The sequence below is a fragment of the Phoenix dactylifera genome, unplaced genomic scaffold (assembly GCF_009389715.1).
Source record: "Phoenix dactylifera cultivar Barhee BC4 unplaced genomic scaffold, palm_55x_up_171113_PBpolish2nd_filt_p 001542F, whole genome shotgun sequence".
NCBI lineage: Eukaryota > Viridiplantae > Streptophyta > Magnoliopsida > Arecales > Arecaceae > Phoenix > Phoenix dactylifera.
In genome coordinates, this window is record NW_024068850.1 from 65823 (window position 1) to 74358 (window position 8536).

The 8536-nt window shown below is 41.1% G+C and overlaps 1 long non-coding RNA gene and 1 pseudogene across 1 annotated transcript; one reads left to right on the top strand and one right to left on the bottom strand.

Moving 5' to 3' along the window:
* The first annotated feature begins 401 nt into the window (after positions 1-401).
* On the top strand, positions 402-7609 carry LOC103708369 (annotated as a pseudogene).
* Positions 4880-6623, bottom strand: LOC120108771. Its single transcript, XR_005509988.1, has 3 exons — positions 6490-6623; positions 5754-5801; positions 4880-4918 (listed from the first exon to the last, which is right to left on the bottom strand). It is a non-coding gene; the product is annotated as an uncharacterized LOC120108771 (long non-coding RNA).
* Positions 7610-8536: the final 927 nt, after the last annotated feature.

The following is an 8536-nucleotide window of genomic DNA, read 5'->3' on the forward strand; positions in this document are numbered from 1 at the left end:
AAAAAAAACAAAGAAAAAAAACATCTTATATCTTTTAAGAGTTGCGAGGTGGGAACGGTGGTGGTATGCCTTAATGACATCACTAGGGACCCGTTTGGTCCGCGGTTTGGTTTTGTATGCTCTCGTGGCATCTTGTATCTTTCTATCACCCTTCCACATCCAACCACTCTAATAGCCACTTAATGAAAATAGATAAATAAAAAAATAGTCCAATCGCAAGGCGAATGCTTACTTCAAACCATGCGTTTCCGTGATCAAACCACCTGTCCTAGTTGGCGGACTTCGAAAAATTCGTCCACGGGCAGGTAATTATGCATATTTTCAGGGCCTCCACGGCTATTTATTGCGTTCTCCGGCCTTTAGCTCGAAACTTCAATGGCTTCGCCCTCCTCTGTGCCCAGATGGACTCCAAACCCAAGCCCAACGAGGCCTCTCCGCCCTCGGGTCGCCGAGGAAGACGACATAGAGATGCATGGCTTGAGGACCGGCGTCGATACTCCGGGAGGCATCGACAGGTCATTCCCTTTCAGTGGTACATTCGGTCCACTTCCCTTGTTCACCCTCGCTTTCATCACGACAGCCGAGAAGAATTCGAGAGCTTGCCGGAGGTGGATGTGTTTAAGACGTCGTTCAAAGAGAAGGTACCAAGCTGGGGCATGGTTGGCCATGAAGGCCTCGAGAGCAACCACACAAATCCTGGTGTCTTCCTCACCTGGGAAGATCTCTGTGTCTCGGCATCCGATGGCAATGGCGGGCGTGTCCCGATCCTTCGTGGGCTTAATGGTTATGCAAGGCCTGGTGAGGTCTTGGCCATCATGGGACCATCTGGTTGTGGCAAGTCTACACTTCTTGACACCCTTGCAGGTAACATAAATATGAAGCCTCGTTATCTCTGTATATTTATCGCATGAAGTTTTCGCTGTGTTCTGATATTATGTTAAAAATTTATGGATATGCAGGAAGATTAGGATCAAACGTGGCCAAAGGGGAGAAATCTTAATCAACGGCCAAAAGCAGAAGCTTGCATTCGGGACATCGGTATGAAAGCGTTTTCGTCAATTCTGTTGTTTTTTTCTCTTCTTCCTTTCTTTGGTTTACTAAATCTCGTTAATAAATCTTCCCTCAGGCTTATGTGACGCAAGACGATGTACTAATGACGACGCTCACCGTCAGAGAGGCTGTGTACTTCTCGGCACAGCTCCAGCTGCCGGAATCCATGTCGAGGGCCGAGAAGAGAGAGAGGGCGGAGGCGACGATCCGAGAGATGGGCTTGGGAGGTGCCATGGATACAACGATAGGGGGATGGGCTTCCAAGGGCATCAGTGGTGGCCAAAAGAGGAGGGTCAGCATCTGCTTGGAGATTCTGACCAGGCCTAAGCTCCTCTTCCTCGATGAGCCGACCAGCGGGCTCGACAGCGCTGCGTCGTACCACGTCATGAACAGGATAGCCAGGCTAGCCCGCCGGGAGGGGATGACCGTCGTCGCCGCCATCCACCAGCCGAGCAGCGAAGTTTTTGAGCTCTTTCATGGCCTTTGCCTTCTGGCTTACGGCAAGACGGTTTACTTTGGCCTAGCTTCAACGACCAGCGAGGTAGGTGTCCAAGTCATGCCATGAATCTTGATTCTTGACCTTCCAAACCGGCTCAACTAGCAAAGAAAAATGAGGTTACGTGAGAGAAATGACCACCCTGTTCTCTTTCTGGTGGAAAATGACCACCTTTTTCAAAGTCACGGAGCGCGTTGCATGTTTTTTATTTTTCCATGGCGGGTGGACTAATGGGTCATCTTTTATCATAAGCAGGTTATACTATTAGGCTGCTGCTTTTTTTCCTTGGGAACTTCAAAAAATACCTTGTGCCTTTCACAATATCAAATGACCTTTATCCAACGTTAACTAACAACTACTAAGTCCATTCACATTAGTATTCATATATCCGTGAACTAGAAACAAAATAACGCAAGTAGCCCATGATTCAATGAATCACAGCATGGTAGCAACAAGAATTAAAGGCTGTTATCCCTTTTCTATGCCAGTCTATGGCAACATAGAGTTGTGCATAAAACAAAGCATATATCTTTCATAAGTATATACTTACTTACCAATCACATGACAATATATATATATATATATATATATATATATAAACAGATAGATAGTTAGATGAAGCATGTATATACACATATATTCATATGCAAGTATGTAACATGGATGCAGGATATGCTCCTTATCAGGAATTAACATGTCATATGTTTGACTTGCTTGTATATGATCCCAATATATATAACATGTTTTGCTTCACCATTATATATTTCATATACCACATAAATAATTACGTATATGGCGTTGATTAGGCTTTGCTTGAGCATAAGAAAAATGGCATGATAATCAAGCACATACTTTGTTCAGGTTTTTCGTAAAATTAAAGAGAATATAAGTTTGTGAGTAGCTATTATGTAAACTAGCATACAGGTATGAGTGGTACGCATTTAGTAACAAAAAATAAATAATATTAAATAAATTAAATGAATTAAAATTAAAATGGAATGAAGTTAGATAGTAGAAGGTTGTCAGAGGGAGATAGAGATAGGGAATAAATAATTTTGTTGTAAAGAAATTAGGATAGAAAAAAAAATGAATTTGGGGCATTACAAAGATACCATCAGAAATGAGATTTTGATAAAATAAAGTATTATTCGCATTTTTATTTCCAAAACTATCAATACTCATGATTGTTGATAATAAAATTTTGTTTGTGTAACAAATAATATTACTTGCATGGACAAATTTGACAGAACTAAAGTACTCCTAATGATCTTTTTAATATAGTATAGATTGAAATTTGAGTTACTTCATCATTTTTGTTGCACTCTCCTTTCTTCAGTTCTTTGCTTTGAATGGCTTCCCCTGTCCACCTCATCGAAATCCTTCAGATCATTACCTTAGGACAATCAACAAAGACTTTGAGAAGGTATGCAGCATCACTTCCAACAGCTTTTTACTTGCTAATCATCCATAGTTGAAGCCCTAGAAAAATTTCGACGATGTTTCTATGATTCCTTCCAACAGGATATCGAAGAAGGCCCTGAAGTCCAGCAAATTACCACTGCTGAAGTAATTGAGACGCTTGTGAAATCTTATAAGTCCTCCACTATTTCACAACAAGTAGCTCAACAAATTGCAGAGATACGTGGAAAGGTAATCACGATCTTGGATTAGTACTTGTCTTTTCATTCGTGATGTTATTCAAAGAACATCACTTAGCACAATCCCTTATATATATAGTTTTATCTCATGTTCTAATTTTACTTGTATTACCTTTTCTGGAAAGGGAGGAGCTCTGGTGAAGAAAGGAAGTCAAGCTAGCTTCTTAACTCAGTCCCTGGTCCTCACTAGAAGGTCCTTTATGAACATGTATAGAGATTTGGGCTACTACTGGTTGCGATTTGCCATTTATATTGCGCTCTGCCTCTGTGTAGGCACCATATACCATGATGTTGGCCATACTTATGGTTCAATTCAGGTGTGTTGGTGTATTCCCTTATGAACTCAAAGGCCATTTTAATGCTCTTTTATACGTATCATCATTTAATGCTGGTTTTGAAATTTTCAGGCCAGAGGTTCTATGCTCATGTTCATAGCTGCATTCCTGACTTTCATGGCAATAGGGGGATTTCCATCTTTTGTGGAGGACATGAAGGTTAGTCATTTTCTCTCGAGATATAGTTATGTATCTGAATTGTTAACGATCCATAGTTACTTGCAACTAAAAGACTCTATAGGAATGTTTCTTACAGAATTGGGCTGAAATTTTTATAAGATTTGTGGACTGAACCATTCATTTAAGCATGGCCCATATCAACCAAATCCCATCTAGCCCATATCCAATGGGAAGAAGAAAAAAAATCTCTATAAGTTTCTTATTTTTCCTTCATGTAACCTAAAGGCTAGGATTTGGACTGGATTTAGATAGTCTCTCAAAAAATTCAAGCTAGATAGGCCAACAGCTCTGATTCCAATAAGATTTTTAGTCCAATCCCGTATGAATATCAAAACTGGCCCTATAAGTTTCGCCATGTCAAAAGTTCTGATCAATTATCTATGGACACTTGCAACTCGTGCTTTCGTTAATAGTCGTATAGCATCCTGATAAAAGAACTGGATTATGACCTTGGCCATAAATACCAATCATTGGTGCAGATTGCATTATGGTCTGATTCTTTATTATTACAGTATCATTTGGGTCCAAGCGCATGCCTAACAAGAAACAAGAGTTTTTTTTTGTTAATTTTAGTGCTAAACTTTTGTTCTTTTTATCTAATTGGAGCAATATCGTTTAGGTCCAGGTGCATGCCTAACAAGAAATTAATGAGAGTTTCTTTTTCAACTTTGGTACTAAACTGTTCTTTCTCTTGTTTTGGTAATCTTAGCAACAATTATAGATTATTACTGCTGCTTTTTCTATTATTTACTTTCGCATTATCATAGCATCACGTGGATCTTTAGGTCCTTTCTAGCGAGAAAATATAATCTTTTGATCACTTTGATGCTGCATGAAAACTCTCTTTTTATTAAGAGGTCAGCTATAAATGTCACGCCCCGGATCCGGACATGATTTTTTTTTTAAAAATTTATATTATGCGCCCCAAATCCGGTTTATGACACGGCCGTGCTATTGTAGGTTGCTGCCCATAATAGCACGAAGCCCATGATAACAATTTTATTTCATGAAATAAGACCAAATCTGATCAAATTTATTTACTAATCATAAAGAAGCAAGTACAGAGCATCTAAATCAAATACTTGAGTTTGCAATATTACAACCCAAACTTATTAACATAGATACTTTTAAGAATCCCTGTAACTATGCTTCAACTCCAATTTCATTTACTCTTTCCCGCTCTTAATCGCCTTAATTATCTGAAATAAAAAAAACAACAGGAGGGGTATGAGCTTGCGGCTCAGTAAGTAACCATGTACTATCTTATTAGATCAAGCATAATCTTTCTCATGCCAATGCATCATTTGAAGAATATAACAGTTATAGCAAAATAAAGCATTTCAGAGATGATATATTCAAATCGGGTCATAAACCAATGTATGCTCCAACCATGCAAGTTCATAAACATGATAATGCAAGTCATATAAAAATGTTGCCATTCATCCATACTTTATAAATCTTACTCTCAGACGGATGTGCTGCTATGGTCACTATAATCCGTGACAGGGCTCGTATTCGTAGTCGACGAGTTTTATAACTTGTTCATATTCGTTACCAACTTTAACCCGTTGGCAGAGGGCCATATTCGTTGGATGCTAGCTCCAGGGGGTCGACTGACCTCTATTTCTAGAGGTGGGCATAGCTATCTGAGAGTTCATAAATCATTATTCTTTTTCATTAGTCATACTTTCATACATAGGTTGGAAAATGACAAATGGCATCGTAATGTATAAAATTCATGATCATGCCACAAATCTCATTTTCATACGATTTATCATAACCATAATTCATCGTAATGTATAAAATTCATAATCATGCCACAAATCTCATTTTCATGCAATTTATCATAACCATAATTTATACTGAAATATTTATGAAGGATGCAATTTAATCAAACTTATGAATCACATGCAATCATATGCTTGATCCTACTTTTAAGAAAATACATCATAACAAATATATTTTTTTATTATTTTATTCTTACAATTAAACAGTAATTTTTAAATTAATAAGATCAGTGCCGGGGTTACTTACCTCAATTCGCCCACACAATCCTAATCTCGTCCGTCAAATTCTCTGTACCTATCAAACAGTTCCAGATGCATTATTAAATTAAAACTCTAACATGGACCTGAATAAATCTCAAGTCCCAACCGGATAATTTGGACTAAAATCCTACTTATTCACTATTTATTTACGTTTTTTCTTTTTTTTTCTTTTCTTTTTCTTTTCTTTTCTTTTCCTTCTTTTCTTTTTCCTTCTTCTCTTTTTCTTTTCCTTTTCCTTCTCTTCTTCTTTTTTTTTTCTTTTCTCCTTTTTTTTTTCCTTCCCGAAACTTCTTCTCCTTCTTTCTTCTTTTTTTTTTCTTCTCCTCTTCTCTTCTCCCGACTTCTTCTCCTCCTCCCTTTCTTGTTCTTTCTTCGCTCGTGAAGGGAGGAGGGCGAGCTCGTCGGAATGCTCGGGAGGAACGGGCAGCGGCCGGCGGCACCCCCGGCGGGCCAACGGCACCCGCAGTGCCTGCGGCGCCCGTGGCCACAGCCGCTTCTGGGGCCGCGCTCGCAGCCCGTGGCCATGGCGTGCGGCCGGCGGCCGGCGCCTGCAGAAGCATGGTCGTGCCTGCGGCCGGCGCCCACGGTGAGTCTCCCCCTTCCCTTTCTTCTTTCTTTCTTTCTTCTTTCTTTCTTTCTTTCTTCTTCTATTTGATCTATCCTCCCGAGTGGATCGAGAGGAGGAAAGGCAGTAAAGAAAAGGAGGAATGGATGGATCTTACCTCACTAATGAGAGCAGGGGCGCGGGTGGTGAAGTCCGACGAGGAGAGGCGCCGGTGGAGGATACCGGAGGTAGAACCCAACATGAGCGAGGACGGTGGCGAACAGCAGGCCACCGGAGTGCCCAGATCTGGCAACATCCTGGTCCAAGAGCAAGGAGAAAATAGGGAGGAGGGGTCTCGGATCGGGTGAGCTATCGGGGGCTTTTATAGCCCTCTCCGGGGAAGAAAGAAAATGGTTGTGGCTCGTTCACCTCCGTGATGCTCGCGGTGGTCGGGCAGAATCGGAGGCCATTCAAGAGGCCACGATGTCCCCGCTCCTATCTCGCCTCCGTTACTCTGAGGAAGAAGACTATTACGATCCTCTGTCTCAGTCTTTTCTTCATGGGCTGAAGCCGGTTTGACCCGCCGGCTTTGGCCCAATCGGCCCAAAATCCAATTTTGGACTGGATATTACAATAAATACAAATCACCAGTGTCAAGTTTATTAAGATTTGTTTCACTGTTAATGGCCATTTCATTCTCTAGGTCTTTGGACGAGAAAGAATGAATGGGCATTATGGCGTCACCGCATTCGTGATCGCCAACACTCTTTCTGCCACTCCGTACCTGGCTCTCATCTCCGTTGCACCAGGGCCATGGCCTACTACCTTGTTGGCCTTCAGAGGGGAATAGATCACTTTGCCTACTTCGCTCTGGTGCTCTTCATGTGCATGATGCTGGTGGAGGGCTTGATGATGATCGTTGCAAGCATCGTCCCGGACTTCCTGATGGGCATCATAACCGGGGCTGGAATCCAGGGAGTGATGATGCTGAACGGTGGCTTCTTCCGGTTGCCCGACGACTCCCCAAGCCTGTGTGGAGGTATCCAATGTACTACATCGCCTTCCATAAGTATGCCAACCAAGGCTTCTACAAGAACGAGTTCTTGGGTCTGACTTTCCCCAACAACCAAGCAGGGGGGCCTCCCACCATTACTGGTGAAGAGATTCTGAGAGGCACCTGGCAAGTTGAAATGGGCTACTCCAAGTGGATTGATCTTGCTGTGTTATTCGGTATGGTTATTCTATATCGGGTCTTGTTCTTGGTAATTGTAAAGATAACAGAGAAGGTTAAGCCATGATGAAAGCCCTACTGGTGAAGCCTCCAAAGCAATCCACCCATGTTATGGAGCAGCTGTCGTCTGGATTCTCAGAGTGAGTACCATGCACTAAAATGGTCTAGTTGTGTGTCTTCTGTAGTAGACTTGATTTAACCTCTTTCATACCTCATGAGAGGGAAAGTATATTTCAGTCGATGGATAGGTTTATATTTCTTTTCATAGCGAACTCTCACGTCAAAAATATTTGCTCTGTAGTAAATTAAGGCTTTTCTTATGAATGTACTCATATACAGAACGGGCATGCAGTTTTTATGTATGGTTTCATATGCAAGAATGCCGCTTGCTTCATGTAAGGATAACTCATAGGCATTAATCATGGAAGCAATAACTCAAATCTGAAAATTTGTAACTCCCAGATACGTTCGACTACACTGAAACATCAGAACCAAATGCATGATCTGTAAATCCCATTGTTCTTCATCAGCAAGTATGATCTTTATTAATCTAACGAAAATTCAGGACAAATTTGAAAGAATAGAAGTAGAAGAAATAAAATATACGGTCAAGAATTCTCATCTCTGACTTAGAGAATGCACCATTAACTAGAGGTGTACCATTGACTGATGCTCGAACAATTGTTCTCTTCTTCTCTCTCTTTCTCTCTCTCTCTTTGGGAGAAACTGGGTTAGATAGCATTGATGCAACAGTGCTGACAAGATTAAGCAAACACTACTAAAAAAGTGGGTTTTTACCACGCGACTTTTTTTGCCCGACGCTTGTCGCAAGCGTCGGCAATTTTTGTTTGCTAGGACCACAATTGGCGACACTTTAAAAGCGTCAGTAATAGACAATGCTTCCTGGGATAAGACGACGCTAATTTAGCGTCGTTGATATATAAATTAAAAAAGGCCGACGCTTTTGAAAGCGTCGTCGGAGGCCTTTTTTTGA